The sequence below is a fragment of the Aotus nancymaae genome, unplaced genomic scaffold (genome assembly GCF_030222135.1).
Source record: "Aotus nancymaae isolate 86718 unplaced genomic scaffold, 86718_ANA_hifiasm-v0.15.2.pri h1tg000022l_1, whole genome shotgun sequence".
Lineage (NCBI taxonomy): Eukaryota > Metazoa > Chordata > Mammalia > Primates > Aotidae > Aotus > Aotus nancymaae.
Genome location: NW_026988435.1, coordinates 46,486,619 through 46,503,956, shown reverse-complemented (window position 1 = coordinate 46,503,956; position 17,338 = coordinate 46,486,619). Strand labels below are relative to the sequence as shown.

The window sequence follows — 17,338 nt, the reverse complement described above, 5'->3', positions numbered from 1 at the left end:
GACGCCGGCATCGCCGCCCTCGCGTTCCCCGCGGCTCTGGGGTCCCGCGTTGCGGTCGCTGCCCGCGGCCCTTCCCCTCCGCACGGTGGAGGCTCCCGCAGGCCCTCGCCGCTGCGTGTGCCCGGCGCCTGCCTTCCGCCTACCGCTGGGCTCTTCCTGTCTCCCTCGCGCTGCAAAGCTCCTGTGGGGACCCGGCCCTCGGCTGCGCCTACACGGGGCACGCGGCGGGGCGCGCTTTCGGAGTGCCTCAAAATAAACCTCGCGCTTTACTGCATCGGGACGTCTTGAGCACGTAAACGGGGGTTTTCTGTTTCTTTTCTTTGGAGCAGGGTCTCGCTCAGTTGCTCAGGCTGGCGTGCAGTGGCGGGATCGCGGCTCACTGCAGCCCCGACCTCCCGGCCTCCAGCGACCCTGCCGCCTTGGCCCCCCGAGTAACTCGGACCGCGGGTGCAGCCACCACGTCCAGCTAGTGTTTTTTTCCCTTGAGTCTGGGTCTCCCCGTGTTTCCCAGGCCGGTCTCAAACTCCCGGGCTCAAGTGATCCCCCAGCCTTGGCCTCCCAAAGTGTGGCGATTACAGGTGTGAGCCTGGGTTTGAGGTAACAGGTGCGCATAAAATAACGAAAATTGTCAACCGAGAATAATCAAAAAGGTCAGAATCTAGTTTAGAGTTTATTTAACTGCAAAGTTTGATGGGCCACCCAGGAAACATTACGAAGAACCGAAGTGTTCTCAAACGTGGAAGTTTGGGTCGTTTACATAGCCAACGTTTAGGGAAGCCTCAGAATGCCCCCATCTTTCTGTATAGTCGGTGGTTAGCCGAGGGTGTCTTTTCTTTTGTGACCCACTGAAGATGAAACAGTCATGGGGTCTCTGTGCTGTCTGGTTTGAGTTGGGTACAGGACAATGAAGGAGGCAGCTAATCTGAAACAAAAATCAGCCATGGGTAGGGGGACACCTGGTCTTTCTCAGTCATTTACATCAGCCGGCCCCACCTTTTTGGCATCAGGGCCGGTTTCATAGAAGGCAGTTTCTCCGCAGACAGAGTCTGGGGGGAGGGATTCAGAAGGATTCAAGCACATTACATTTATTGTGCACTTTATTATTGTGTTGTAATATGTAATAAAATAATCATACAACCTCCCATAATGTAGAATCAGTGGGAGCTCTGAGCTTGTTTTCCTGCAACTAGATAGTCACATCTGAGGGTGACAGGAGCCAGGGACAGATCATCAGGCATTGGATTCTCATAAGGAGCACGCAACCTACACCCATCCCTCCAATGTGCAGTTCACAATAGGGTTCACCCTCCTATGAGAATCCAGCGCCAGTTGCTCACCTGACAGGAGGCGAAGCTCAGGCGGTGATGCCAGTCGATGTAGGGTTCCCTGAAAGTCCTTGGCCTAGGCTGGGCTAAGCATGTGTGGGGTGACTCCATGGAGTTTACCAGGAACCCGCTGTTTGTTACAGAGTTGAGGATGGCACAAAGACTAGAGGTCCAGCAGAGCTACAGGAAAGGAGTGGCTGGAAATAAAGATGAGGCTTGGCTCCCTGGCCGAGGCTCACCTCCTGCTGTGTATGGCCCGTTCCTGACCAGTAGCTGTCTGTGGCCCCAGTGGTTAGGGTTCTGTAAACCCTAATTTACAGAACACTTACAATGAGGAAGAGTTAAGCTGCAATCTAAAAGCGGAATTGCAAACGTGCTACTGATTGAATCTCCAGGGCTTAAGTTCACCTTTGGCATAATAAGTTTAGAGAGTCCTGAAACTTTTTTAGCAAAACGTATGCATGAGATAGTTTGAATGTGAGCACAGCTGCTGAATGTGTGAACATAGTGTAGTGTGGTGCACTGTAGTGTGAGAGGCAGGAGACTAGAATTCCAGGCACTAAAGCAGCAGGGCCGGCAAGGCAGGGCATTGGAGGGGAGGAAGCCTAGCAGGAGTGGGCAGCCGGAAGTGGACGTGGGGTTCCCGGAAAGTCCTCGGCCTAGGCTGGACTAAGCGTGTGTGGGGTGGACTAACCATGGGGTTTACCAGGAAGCCGCTGTTACAGAGTTGAGGATGCCACAAAGACTAGAGGTCCAGCAAAGCTACAAGAAAGGTCTTTCTGTTTTATTTTATTTTTAGATGGTCTAGCTCTGTCACCCAGGCTGGAGTGCAGTGGTTTGATCATATCTCAGTGCAGCCTGGAACTCCTGGGCTCAAGTGATCCTCCCACCTCAGCCTCTCAAGTAGTTGGGATCACAGCCGAGTGCCACCATGCCCGGATAATTTTTTTTTATTTTTTGTAGAGACCAGGTCCCACTCTGTTCCCCAGGCTGGTCCTGAACTCCTGGCCTCAAGCAGTCCTCCTGCCTCAGCTTCCCAAAGTGCTGGGAAGACAAGTACGAGCCACCATGCCCAGACAAGACCTTTTTAATGCCGTTAAGCCTGAGACATCGAGCTGAGACACTGGGTTGAGGGTCACCCCCCAGGGGTCAGCAGACACCTCAGAAGGCCCAGATAAGTGTTTTAGGTTGTGTGGGCTATATGCAGTTTTTGTCTCATATTTTTATATGGTTATTTTTGTTTAAACAATTCTTTAAAAATATAAAAACCATTCTTAGCTTTAAGTGCCGTACGAAAACAGGCCATCAACAGATGCAGCTTGCGAGCCAGAGGTTGCCAATCCCTCCCCTAAAATAAGGACTACTCTAGGCCTGCCTTAACAAAGTCTAAAGCAAAGCCCTGGCACGATCCACAGGAGAGACAGTTTGGAGGTTAAGTCCTGCCAAGTTAGAGGGGCCTGGGAAACAGCCGGGACACTCCTCAGAACCAAGTGAACAGAGCCTAGAACTAACCCTACACAAGCCCAGCGTGCTAAGTCCAGCAGTGGAACTACAACCTCGAACGAAGTCGGGATTCTTCAGCGGAAGAGCATCCAGAGTCTCTATAATTTGATATTTATCAATGTCGAATATACACTAAAAAAAAAATCACTGAGCATGCAAAGAAAGAGGGAAATGTAAACCATAGTCAAGGAAAAAAAAGCAGTTACCAGAAACCAACCCCTCCCCTCCACGATGAACCAGATATTGTATTTACAAAGACTCTAAAGCAGCTGTAAATACATCCAATGGAGGCCGGGCTAGTGGCTCACACCTGTAATCCCAGAACTTTGGGAGGCCAAGGTGGGTGGATCACTTGAGCCCAGTAGTTCGAGATCAGCCTGGCCAACATGGTGAAACCCCATCTCTACTAAAAACACAAAAATTAGCCCGGTGCGGTGGCTCACACCTGTAGTCCCAGCTACTCAGGAGGCTGAAGCAGGAGAATCGCTTGAATCTGGGAGGTGGAGGTGGTAGTGAGCCAAGCTGTCGCCACTACACTTCAGCCTGGGTGACAGAGCAAGACTCCATCTCAAAAGAAATGAAAATAATATGCCCAAAGGATTAAATGGCAGTATTGTCTTAATGAGTAAAGAGTCAGAAATTCACAGCAGAATAATAAAAGTATCTAAAAGAATCAAAAGAAAAGTCTAGAACTGAAAAGTACAATAAGAAAATTTCACTGAATTAAATTAACAGATTGGAGAAAACAGGAGTTAGTGATCTTGAAGGCAGACGAATAGAAATTAATCTGAAGAAGAGAAGAAACATGGAGGCCTGTGGGGGGTATGAAATGGCCAAGGCATGGGTGATAGCAGCTCCAGAAGGAGAGCGTGGGTCTAGGGAAGGAAACATTTCCGCCAAATAGTGGCCCCAAATCCAAACACATGGTGAAGAATACTGATTTACAGATCAAGAAATTCAGCAAAACCTGAAGAGAATACACAAAGACAATTGCATGCAGGCATGTCACGCTCAAACCGGTGAAACATAAAAAATTTTTGATGGATGGACAGGGTATTGCTCTGTCGCCTAGGCTGGAGTACAGTGGCACAGTCACGGCTCACTATAGCCTCAGTCTTCTGGCTTCAAGCCGTCCTCCCACTGCAGCCTCCCAAGTAGCTGGGACCATAGGCACGCGCCACCACACTGGCTAATTTTTTAATTTCTTGTATGGGTCTCACTATGTTGCCCAGGCTGGTCTTGAACTCCTAACCTCAGGTGATCTGCCCATCTCGGCCTCCCAAAGTGCTTGGATTACAGGCATGAGCCACCGTGCCTGGCCCTTCACGTCATTTCATTACGAGACCACTCACTGTTTAAAAAAAACAATAGCTTGTGGTAGTTGCAAAGTATAGACGTAGAAGATGAGGACAGCGTGCGCGCAGCTGCTGAATGTGCAAGCGTAGTGTAGTGTGCCCTGCAGTGTGAGAGGCAGGAGCCAGACTTCCGGGGACTGAAGCAGCGGGCCCGGCAGGCAGGGCAGCCACTGACAGGCTGCTTACACGGGTGAAGTGTGGAACTTCAGGGTGAGACACGAGATGAAGGGTTCTGATGAGGAGGGAAGACTAAAGTGATACAATGGACCCCAAATTAAACTTGGTGTGTGAAGCTTACACGTCTGTGCCCTAGAGAAAAAGCACTAGGAAAAAAATGAACAAAAGAGGTTTGGCTAAGAAGAGAATGAAATAATAGAAAATACCTGATTAATCCAAAAGAAGGCAAAGGAAGAACAACAGAAGAATCAAAAACAGAAAGGACCAGTTATCTCAGGAAAAGACGCTCAGCACTCATCATTAGACGTCGGGGAAATGCAAGTTCAAATGAAAATGAGATGCCACCTCACATGTACTCAGATCGCTAAAATTAAACATTAAAAACCCTGACGATACCGAGTGTAAACTCCAAGTCGAGGAGTATCTGTGTCTTTGGTCTGTTCTCACAGAGAGCCGAGTCCAGCCGCTCTGAGAAGACAGACACCAGGCATTCCCCTTCCCGAAGACGGACACAGCGCTGTGCAGTGGGACAGGCTCCCACATTAGGGAGTGTTCTTTCTGGAGGGAAGGAGGCAAAGGCAGAGCCCTCCCAACACCCCGGCTCCGGTCCAGGCAGTCCTTACTGCGTGGGCAGTAAGTGGACTGCGAGTCCATTTGCCCTCTGAGCAGACCTATAAGAGATGTTTTTTTCCACTGGGGAATTTGGAAAATGCTTGAATTCAGCACAAACACTGGTTTAGCACTTTCTTTTAATGAATCATGGTGAGATGATGCTATTCCAATGAATCGATATGCATTCTTTTTTTGAGTACCCTTTTCCATGAGACAGCATTTGGGGTGTTTTTTGTTTTGTTTCATCGTTTTTGAAAAGTTGCTGGAAATTGAACTCAAATGGTTTTTCCTGGTAACCCATTACATCGTCTCCAGGCTGCAAAGAGCCTGTTCAATTATGTATTGGGACACTGTGTCTGCCTTATCTAACCGGAGGGACTGCCCAGGCCCTCTGCACAGAGGACAAAAGGCAGGGCCAGTCAGTGAACGCTCACAGCCCTCCGCCCAGATCCAGACAATCCACACATCCTTCAGCCGCTGAATCGTCAAATCCAGTGTGGTCCATCCACACCCAGAATACTACCCAGCAGCCGGAAGGCGTAAACCATCCCCATAGAGGCCTGGAGGGACCTCCAGAGAACAATGCTGAGTAAAAACCCTCCAGGCCGGGCACAGGGGCTCATGCCTGGAATCCCAGCACTGTGGGAGGCTGAGGCAGGAGGATCGCTTGAGCCAGGGAGTTCAAGAGACCCCCATCTCTACAAAAAATACAAAAATTAGCTGGGCGTGGTGGCGTGTGCCTATAGTCCCAGCTACGCGGGAGGCTGAGGCAGGAGAATTGCTTGCATCCAGGAGGCGGAGGTTGCAGTGAGCTGAGATTACACCACCGTGCTCCAGCCTGGTGACAGAGCAAGACTTCATCTCAAAAAAAAACAAGTGAGTAAATAGTCCAAAAAAGGGAAAACACAGCCTCCAGGGCGTGGTGGGAGATTCAAGGTGTCAGCTTTTTTTATTTGTTTGTTTTGTTTTTGAGACAGAGTCTTGCTCTGTTGTCCAGGCTGCAGTGCAGTGGCAGGATCTAGGCTCACCGCAACCTCTGCCTCCAGGATTCAAGTGATTCTCCTGCCTCAGCCTCCCGAGTAGCTGGGATTACAGCCACGCACCACCACACCCAGCTAATTTTTGTATTTTTAGTAGAGACGGGGTTTCTCCGTGTTGTCTAGGTTGGTCTCGAACTCCTGGCCTGAAGTGATCTGCCAGCCTCAGCCTTTCAAAGTGCTGGGATGACAGGCATGAGCCACTGCCTCCGGCCAGGTGTCAGCTTTTTAAAAGCAGTTCCAGCCTTTCATCCTTCAAGCCAGCAATTGCACTGCTAGAGCTGTTTGAGGAAGCCAGCTCTCTCAAACCTGTACGGATAGAAACACGTGTTGCCGCGTCACGTGCAGGAGCAAACAACTGGAAACAACGTTAAGTGTCAACAACTGTTAGCTGGGACTACAGGCGCGGCTCGTGTCACGTGAATCTTGCTTTGTCCATTTGGTGAACTACTGTGTCGCTGTCAAAATGGTGTTTAAAGAGGGCTTATGAGTTTGTAGAGTTGCATGTTGAGCACAGTGTTCTAGGAGCCCAGACCTCAGCACTGCACGATATATCCACGTAGCGGAGCCGCAGGCGGACCCTCTCCGTCTACAGTATCCACGTAGCAGAGCCGCAGGCGGACCCTCTCCGTCTACAGTATCCACGTAGCAGAGCCGCAGGCGGACCCTCTCCGTCTACGATACCCACATAGCAGAGCGGCACGTGGAACCTCTCCGTCTGTAAATACTTTTTAAGGGGCTTATGATAATTTGGGAAATACTTAAAACGTTACTTGATAACAATCTTAAAAGTGAAGGCCAGGCACACCTGCAATCCCAGCACTTTCGGAGGCCAAGGTGGGAGGATTGCTTGAGCCCAGGAGTTTGAGACCAGCCTGGGCAATATAGCAAGACCCTGTCTCTACAAAACATACAAAAATTTACTGGGTGTGGTGGCCGCATCTGTGGTCCCAGCTACGTGGGAGGCTGAGGTGGGAGGATCCTGAGCTTGGGAGGTGGAGGCTGCAGTGAACCTACATTGTACCACTGTACTCCAGTCTGGGCAACAGAACGAGACCCTGTCTCAAAAAAAAAAAAAAAAAGTGATGTGATGTAGTAATGACTATATAAAAGCAAAAAACTCCACCCCAGTATCATTACGAAAGAGACCGGAAGGAAATTCATGGAAACAGAATCAGTGACTGAGACTGGGTCACAGACTTAGCAGTTCTGCCTCCTTTGACCCACGTCTGCATTTTCCACTTTTTGTTGTGTTTGTTGAGACAGAGTTGCTCTGTCACCCACTCTAGAGTGCAGTGGTACATTCATAGCTCACTGCAGCCGCCATCTCCAGGGCTCAAGTGATCCTCCCGCCTTGGCCTCCCAAAGTGCTGGGATAACGGGTGCATACCACCACACCCGGCCCACTTGGTCTGTAAGGAGCTTACCTGTTTGCAAAAGGTGGGGCTGCACTGTGGCTAGGCAGCAGATCCTGCGGCAGGCCGCCTGGATTCCCAGTTACTCTTCATGTCTCTTGCATCTGTTTTCTCATCTGAAAACAGGGATTATCCCCTCTAAAACGTGTATTCCAGTCTGGCTCTGTCGTCCAGGCTGGAGTAAATGGTACGATCTTGGCTCACTGCAACCTCCGGCTCCTGGGTTCAAGTGATTGTCCTGCCTCAGCCTCCCAAGTAGCTGGGATTACAGGCACCCATCACCATGTAGTACAGACAGGGTTTCACCACGTTGGCGAGGCTGGTCTCAAACTACTGACGTCAGGTGATCCATCTGCCTTGGCCTCTCAAAGTGCTGGGATTACAGGCGTGAGCCACCAACGCCAGCCTTGGATTATTTTAATGCCCACAAAAACACTGGGAGGAGGTATCCTAGCTCCATGTCACAGATGAGAGGAGGCACAGACAGAGGTCCACGGCTTGCCCCACAGCGGCTCAGAGATCAGCGCACAGAGGCTTGGCCGCACTCAGAACACAGGTGCTAGGCCTGCAGCTACCATCCCATTTCATACCAGAGGAAGTGGCAGGTCCCCCGGCACAGCGAGGGTGTGCCCGGCCTTCAGCCTGGGCCCTCTCCTCCTGCTGAGTGTCAATCTTGTGCACGGCGCACTGTCAACTGCTGCCACCACTGTGTAGTGCCTTCATGAAGAGCCCACTCCTGCCGGGCGTCGCGGCTCACGCCTGTAATCCCAACACTTTGGGAGGCTGAGGTGGGCAGGTCATGAGGTCAGGAGTTCGAGACCAGTCTGGCCAACATAGTGAAACCCCGTCTCTACTAAAAATACACCAAATTAGCCCGGCGTGGTGGCACGTGCCTGTAATCCCAGCTACTCGGGAGGCTGAGGCGGGAGAATTATGTTAACCCGGGAGGCGGAGGCTGCAGTGAGTTGAGATCATGCCATTGCACTCTCACCTGGGGGACATATCTCAAAAAAAAAAAAAAAAGAAGAACCTGCTCCCACATGAGCTTGTGCAGAAGCAATATGCTCTTCCCAGGTTTGAGGCTGCATGGCGTGATGCGGATAAGTGCCGCTGATGGAGCTGATGGAAGCAGCCTGGCGCTGTGGGGGCTGCTCCCGACGCTCTGCCCTGTGCTCCTGCTTTTAACTCAGTGCGTCTTTCTTGGCTTCCTGACAGCCTGGATCTCGTGCTCCCTCCCCAAGCAGAGGTCACTCCCCAAGAGGTCTGTCTGTGCCTGGCCCTCCTGTCCCTGACTTGTGTCCCTACACGGTGGGGTTTGGGACTGGGGCAGGAGCAGCCACCCTGATGGAGTCCTCAACTGTGCCCCACCTTTTCCTGGCTGTTCTCAGGGAGCAGGGAGCCACTCATTGTCCAGGTGGCAGAATCCGGCTGTGGCCTGGCTCAGCCATAGGAGTGGCGCTGATTCCTCTCATGCCAACCCCTGGCACACCTAACATCGGTGACATGCACAGAAGAAGGTGGCAGGAGGGAAGGGCTGGTTGAGGGCTGAGCCGCCAGCAAGCCAACCTCCAAAACATCACTCCAATAGCCAGGAGGGTGACGCCAGCTAAGCCAGTTTCTCCGTCTCTTCCTACATAACTGGTACAATGGGAAATGGTCCAGCCACAGTGGCCTGAATGGTGACAAGAGAACAGTCCTCCCTGCTGCACTCAGACCCTAACGGATGCATTGGGTGCCCCCGGCCACATGCCCTCAGCTCACTCTCACTTCAACTGCAGCTGGGTGGCAGTAGACACCGTTAGGGTCCCTCTTCTGAGAATAGTTGGGGGCCCCACTTTTCTGCCCCAGGCCTAGAACCTTCTCCATGGGCCCAGAAGCAGGTGCAGCCAGGAGGCATTGAAAAATGGACACCAGCAGGCCCTTTCTCCACGATGGGCACCTGGGATGGGTGGGTGGTCATGCAAACCTCCCTGTGCTCAGAAATGCTCTGTTCACAGCCCTGCCCAGGTAGAGCCCATGGCACGAACCGACTCAGTGACAGTCCCTGTCTCACCCCCTGTCCTCCCTGTCCTCTCCACCTCACCATCCCCACTCCCTCCCCCTCTCTCTGGGCTCACCCCAAATAAACCACCTGCACCCTAGTCCGTGCACACACTCTGCCTGGAACGCAGACTGCTCGGTGATGGATGCATCTCTCCTGCGCACCTCCCGTCTGGCCCCCAGCCCTGAGAGGCACCGATGGCTGCCTGACTTCCAGGGGAGATGCGTCCACGGCCTGGTTCTGAAATCTAGAGTTCATCTCATTACCTAATGTTCAGTGTTTAATACACTGGCCGGGAGCTTGGCTGCCTCAGAAAATTGCAAGTAATAAATGTTCTGTTTTGAACACGAAGAGTACTTAATTGTTATTCATAGAAAACCCAGCTCCTCCCTGCATCATTTGAATGAATGTGGAAACAAGTCTGAGGACGAAGGGTCTGCAGGGGGCCCCGTGGGCTCAGCCCAGCTCTGCTGGGAACAAGAGGCCTCCCTCCAGGCAGCATTCAGCTGTCCCTGGCAGGATGGGCCGTTAGCTGCGGACCTAAGGCGGCTGACTGCCGCTGCGGAGGCTGGCGTGGTGTCCGTGGGGGACTTGCCAAGGCCCATCTGTCCTGGCCTGGCCAGGTTGGTACAGGGACAGCAGTGGGTTTTCTGAGTAAACGGACTTCCTTTTTTCCACGTGGCTCTCGCCACTGCCTGATCCCAAGGGAGGCTCCCCTAGGCCCAGCTGCCACCTCTGCCCCTGGCTCAGTCCTGGCCCCCTCCCGTCCTCCCTTCATAGAGATCACTGCAGAGGTTTGCACAGACACATTCAACCAGAAACAGTGGGGAGGGGCAAATCCCCAGCGTGCAGGGGAAAAGCAGAGGTGCTGGTCTCCTGGCAACTTTAGCTGTGGCATCTTGGCCCTTTTCAGGCATGGGAGAAAGAGGTAGGTCTTTATTTAAGATGCATTCTCATGTCAGGAGAGGGAGAGGCCGACACCTGCTAGTAATAGGAGGTTTTCCCTCTTTTAGTCCAAGCCAGCATGAACAGCAAAAGTAAACCCTTCCGAGAAGCCAACAGCATCAGCAGTAAGGCGGAGACTGCAGGTGGGAGCCACTGCATCGGCCCTATTCTTTCTTTTCAAAAAATAGCCATGCTTGGCTGGGTAGCTCTCTGGCAGCTTCCCTGGCAGCTTCGTGTGCCAGTGTTTAGAAACGTTCCACTGCCACGTGGCGCTGCACTCCCATTTCTGGGGCAGGAACGCTTCTCTCATCCACCTTATTGCCGATGATACCTCCGAAGGAACACAACATTTCTCCAGTATCAGAGCCCAATCATAGGGAAACACATGAAATGCCAGAAAAAGAATTCAAAATAATAATCTTAAGGAAACCCTGTGAGAAACAATACACATAGGCAATTCAACAAAATATGGAAACTAGTTCGTGCTCTGAACGAGAAATGCAACAAAGATATAGATATCATAAAAAGCACCAAGCAGAACTTACAGCTGAATAACTCAGTGAATGAAATTTAAAACACAATTGAGAGCTCTGACAATAGGCTAGAAGGACAAGCAAAAGAAAGAATTTCTGAACTTGAAGATAGATCATTTGAAATAACACAGATCAAAAAACCAAAATAAGCCCTACAGAGTTTATGGGACACCATTCAGTGAACAAATATTTGCATTATGGGCATTCTAAAAGATGAAGAGAAGGGAAAATATTTACAAAACATATTTAATGAAATAAAGTTGAAAACTCCCCGAGTCTTGGGAGAGAGAAAAAGTCCCAAATAGATTCAACTAAAACAGATTCTTTCTGAGGCACATTACAGTGAAGTCGTCAAAAGTCAAAGACAAAGAATTCTAAAAGCAGCAAGAGAAAAGCATCAGGTCACATATAGGGGAATTCCCCTTAGCCTAACAGCACATTTCTTAGCAGAAACCTTACAGGCAGGAAACGGTGGGATGGTATGTTCAAAGTACCGAAAGAAAAGAAGTGTCAGCTAAGAAAAATATACTCAGCACAGTTATTCTTCAGACATTAAGGAGAAATAAAATATTTCACAGACAAACACAAACTAAGAAAATTCATCACCACTAGACCAGCCTTACAAGAAATTCTCAAGATCTCACATCTGGAAGTGAAAAAATGACAACTGTTGTGAAAACGTGAAACTATGAAAGTCACTGGTAGGAAGGATAAAGAAAAAGGAATAAAAACTTATCTCTACAGAAAACCAGCCGATCACAAAAATAAACAAAAAGAGAGGAAGTAAGGAATAAAGGATTTAGAAAACAACCAGAAAACATCAACACCATGACAGGAGTAAATCCTTACCTATCAATAATAACCCTTAATGTAAATGTATTAAATTCCTCCATTTAAAAGATGTAGACCGGCTGAATGGATTTATTCATTCATTCATTCATTCAAGATAGGTTCTCAATCTTTCACCCAGGCTGGAGTGCAATGGCATGATCACAGCTCACTGCAACTTCAACCTCCCAGGCCCAAGTGATGCTCCCTCCTCAGCCTTCCAATTAGGTGTGATCACAGGCATGCACTACCACACCTAGCTAATTTCTTAAATTTTTTGTAGAGATTAGGTCTCCTCATGTTGCCCAGGCTGGTCTTGCATTCCTGAGCTCAAGCAATCATCCCCCTTCGGCCCTCCAAAGTGCTGGAATTACAGGCATGAGCCACTGCACCTGGCATGAGTGGATTTTTAAAAAACCCAACTATACACTGCCTACAAGAAACTCACCTCACATGCAAAGACATGACTAGGCTGAAAGTGAAGGGATGGAAACCGAAAGTGAGCAGGAGTAAGTACACTAAACAAACAGACTTCCAGTAAAAACTGTAGAAAGAGACAAAGGCACTGTATAATAATAACGTGGTTAACGTGGCAAGGGAATATAACACTTGTAAATATATATGCACCCAACACTAGGGCACCCAGATATACAAAGTAAATATTATTATTAATAGATCCAAAGGAAGAGATAGACACCAGTAGAATCATAGCTGGACTTTAACGCCCCTCTCTCAGCATTAAAAAGATCATCTAGATAAAAGATTAACAAAGAAACATTGGATTGAAACTACACCATAGACCAAATGGAGCTGACAGACCTTTACAGAACATTTCACTCAATGGCTGAAAATTACATTCCTTTCGTCAGCACAGGGAGCATTCTCCAGGACTGACAATATGTTAAGACGCAAAACGTGTCTCTACAATGTTTTAAAAATCAAAATCACACCAGGTATCTTATCTGACCACAATGCAACAAAACTAGAAAGCAGTAACAAGCGGAACATTTGAATATTCAAATACATGGAAATTAAGCAACATGCTCTTGAATGACCAGTGGGTGAAGGAGGAAACTAAGAATGAATATTTAAAATTCCATGCTCACTCTGGCAGCACATACACTAAAGTTGAAACGATACAGAGAAGATTAGCATGAGCCCTGCACAAGGATGACATGCAAATTCATGAAGTGTTCATATTTTTCAAAATGAAAAAAGTTTTAAAAATGTTAAATTCCCTGAAACAAATGGAAATAGGAACACAGTGCACCAAAACCTATGACACAGTAGCAGCACAAGGATGTAAGTAGCAACAGTAAACGCCTGCGTCAGAAAACTGGAAACCTGGCGGGGCCCGGTGACTCACGCCTGTAATCCCAACGCTTTGAGAGGCTGAGGCAAGTGGATCACTTGAAGTCAGGAGTTTCAGACCAGCCTGGCCAACACGGTGAAACCCCACCTCTACTAAAAATACAAACATTAGCCGGGCGTGATGGCACACACCTGTAATCCCAGCTTACTTGAGAGGCTGAGGTAGGAGAATCGCTCGAACCCAGGAAGCAGAGGTTGCACTGAGCTGACTGTGCCACTGCACTCCAGCCTGGGCAACAGAGCAAGGCTCGTCTCAAAAACAAAAACAGACAAACAAAAAACTCTGGAAACCTAATGATGCATCTCAAGGAACTAGAAAATCCAGGAAAAGCCAATCAGAGCAGAAATAAATAATTTTGAGATAAAAAAATACAAAAGATCAACAAAAAAGCTCATTTTTTAAGAGAGATAAAATTGATAAACCATTAGCTAGACTAACTAAAAGAAAAAGAAAGACCCAAATAAATAAAATCAGCAGTGAAAAAGGAGACATTCCAATGGATGTCACATAAATATAAAAACCATGACAGATGCTAAGAACAACTATACGCCAGCACATTTGAAAAGCTAGCAGACATGGATAAATTCCTGAGCACATACAGCCTACCAAGACGGAACCAAGAACAAACAGAAAACCTGAACAGACTAACACCAAGTAGGAAGATTAAATCAGTAATAAAAAGTCTCCCAAGAAAGCAAAGTCCAAAACTAAATAACTTCACCACTAAAGTCTACTGAGCCTTTAAAGAAGAATTAATATGAATTTTTCTCAAGCTATTCAAAAACATTGAACTGGAGTGAATTCTGTCGAACTCATTTTATGGGGCCAGCACAACCCCAATACCAAAGCCAGACAAGGACGCAACAAGGAAGACTATGAGCCAATATCCCAAATGAACACAGGCAGAAAAATCCTTAGCAAAAGACCAGCGAACCAAATTCAACAACACATCACAGAGATAACACACCATGATCACATGGGGCTTCAGCGAACCAAATTCAACAACATATCACAGGGATAACACACCATGATCACATGGGGCTTATCCCAGGAATGCAAAGTTAATTCAACACATGCAAATCAATATGTTTGATACATCATATCAACAGAGTAAGGGAAAAAACATAATCATCTCAATAGATACAGAAAAAGCATTTGATAAATTCAACATCCCTTCATGATAAGACTCTCAATAAATTAGGTATAGAAGGAAAGTACCCTAACACAAGAAACAGCACATATGACAGACCCACAGCTAACATCATACTGAGTGGGGAAAAGTGGAAAGCTTTCCCTCTAAGAACTAGGAAAAGACAGGAATACCCACTCTTGCCGCTCTTAGCCAACATGGTACTGGAAGTCCGAGCCAGAGCAGTTAGGCAAGAGAAGGAAATAAAGAGCACCAAAACCAGAAAGGAGGAACTCTAACTGTCTGTTTGCAGACAACATAATCTTTCATTTTTTGAGATGGGGTTCTCACTCTGTCACCAGGGCTGGAGTGCAGTGGCACAATCATGGCTTACTGCAGCGTTGAACTCCTGGGCCCAAACAATCCTCCCTCCTCAGCCTCCTGAGTAACTAGGACTACAGGCATGCATGACTACACCCAGCTAATTTATTTTATTTTTTGTAGAAACAGAGTCCCACTATGTTGCCCAGGCTGGTCTGAAACACCTGGGCTCAAGCGATCCTCACACCTCAGCCTCCCAAAGTGCTGGCATTACATGTGTGAACACCTTACCCAGCCAACATGATCTAATGTACAGAAAAACCTGAAGACCCTACCAAAAGACTTTTAGAACTGATAAACAAATTCAGTAAAATTGCAGAATACAAAATCAACATAAAATATTAGTCACATTTCTATACACAAACAGTGAACCAACTGAAAAAGAAATCAGGAAGGCCATCCCATTTACAATAGCTACCAAAAAAAAAAAAAAAAAAAAAAAAAACAAAAACCCGAAAACCTAGGAATAAATTTAACCAAGGAGGTGGAAGATCTTTACAAGGAAAACAACAAAACGCTGATGATAGAAACTGAAGAGGATACAAACAAATAGAAAAGCATACCATGCTCATGGATTGGAAGAATTAATATTGTTATAATGCCATACTACCCAAAGCAATCTACAGATTCAATATAATCCCTAACAAAATACCAATGACATTCTTCAAAGAAACAGAAAAGAATCCTAACATTTGTGTAGAACCACAAAATACCCCAAATATACAAAGCAATCCTGAGCAAAAATAACAAAGCTGGAGGCATCACACTATGAGATTTCAAAATATACTGCAAAGCTATAGTAACCAAAACAGCATGGCACTGGCATTAAAAAGACATGTAGACCAATGGAACAGAATAAAGAATCTAGAAATTAATCCATGTATCTACGGCCAACTGACTTTTGACAAGGGCATCCAGAACATACAATGGGAAAAGGAAAGTATCTTCTGGTGCTGGGGAAAGTAGATATCTACATAAGGAAGAATGAAATTAGACTCCTATCTCTCACCATACACAAAAATAAACTTAAAATGGATTAAAGACCTAAGTATAAGACCTGAAACTATAAAACTACTAGAAGAGGCCAGCACAGTAGCTCACACCTATAATCCTAGCACACTGGGAGGCTGAAGCAGGTGGTTTACCTGATGTTAGGAGTTTGAGACCAGCCTGACCAACATGGCAAAACCCCATCTCTACTAAAAATACAAAAATTAGCTGGGTGTGGTGGAGGGCGCCTACAATCCCAGCTACTCAGGAGACTGAGGCAGGAGAATTGCTTGAACCTGGTGGGTGGAGGTTGCAGTGAGCCAAGATCACGCCACTTCACTCCAGAGCAAAACTCTGTGCGACAGAGAAAAATTCCATCTCAAAAACAACAACAACAAAACAAAGCTACTAGAAGAAAACGGGGTAAACGCCTCGGGACGCTGGCCTGGGAAAACGTTTCATGACTAAGACCTCAAAAGCGCGGGCAACAGAACAAAAGACAATTTTTTGTTTTATGCAACAGATCGCAGAAATGTCTTCCTTCTGTGTAAGTCAGCTTCTGCCTTCTGACCAATATCCCTCCGGTTTCCGGCCCCCACCGCAGCCTCTGGTAACCACCATTCCACTCCATGCTTCTGCAAGTCTGACTTCGATGGAAATTCACTCTGTGTCCCACAATCTGGTGCCTTGCAGGGATGCAAGAGCCAAATCCTGCCATGTAAGCGGAGGCAGGTGCCTGCTGTTAGCCAGCTGGAGGCCGGGACAGGAGGACAGCATCGATGGGGTCATGGACAGAGCAGGAAACCCGCCAAGCAGCAGCCTGGGCAGTGGTAGCGTGGGGCCGGCCCTTGATGGGAGGACACGTGGAGATCCCGAGTCCTGCCGGGCAGAAGAGTCACAGAGTAAACAAAGCCCATGACAAAGCTCGATTCTCTGCGAGGCAAAGGGCAGGTGTGGGGACTGAAGCCTCATGAGGATGGAGGACACAGGGATGTATCCTCCATCACGGGTGGCTGCAGGAGCCACCATCACACATTTTAATCGGACATTAGTGGGGGCCACCCTCTAAATGGGCTGTGTGGGTCTTGGAGGCTCTGGCTGGGTGACAGGAGGGCAATGGGGTGCCCGGCAGGATGTGGGGCTTACCCCCACCCACAGCAGCCTCCGGGCAGGACCCCAGTGTGACCACCTGTTTATCAGGCCTCCTGTTTATCCTTGCTTGAATACATCACATACCCAAACGGCTTCTCGATCCTCAGCAGCAAAGTCAGCATCGCCTGAGTTCACAGAGCCCCAGGCCTGGGGTGTGGCTGTGTCCCCAAAGGATGAACCTCAGCTCCTAAATGAACCACCCTCACTCCCTGTGCGTTTGTTATTCATAATTCTGCATGTCTAAAGTAAAGGAAATCACCGGCTGCCCACTCACAGCGTCCTCAATTCCCTTTAATTGAACACAGATTTAAGGATGAGCGCTTTCTCTGAGTCACGTGGCAACGGTCTCAGGTACTCAGCGGTTCAGGCCGGACCCTGCCAGGTGAGCTCGAGGGAGGTTTTGCAGAGTCTGCCCTGTGACCGCCTGAGGCCGAGCACTGGGAGCCGAGACACAGCGGTTCCTGCGCTGGGCCCCGAAGTCATCGAGGCACTGTCACACACCCAGAACAGGCAGGTCCAGAGGGACGGGAAGCAGATCGAGAG

At 48.3% G+C, this 17,338-nt stretch overlaps 1 non-coding gene across 1 annotated transcript; it reads left to right on the top strand.

The window, feature by feature from the left end:
* Window positions 1-12,869: 12,869 nt before the first annotated feature.
* LOC135276477 (U6 spliceosomal RNA) lies at window positions 12,870-12,976 on the top strand. The gene has a single exon (XR_010344012.1). It is a non-coding gene; the product is annotated as a U6 spliceosomal RNA (small nuclear RNA).
* The last annotated feature ends 4,362 nt before the right edge of the window (window positions 12,977-17,338 follow it).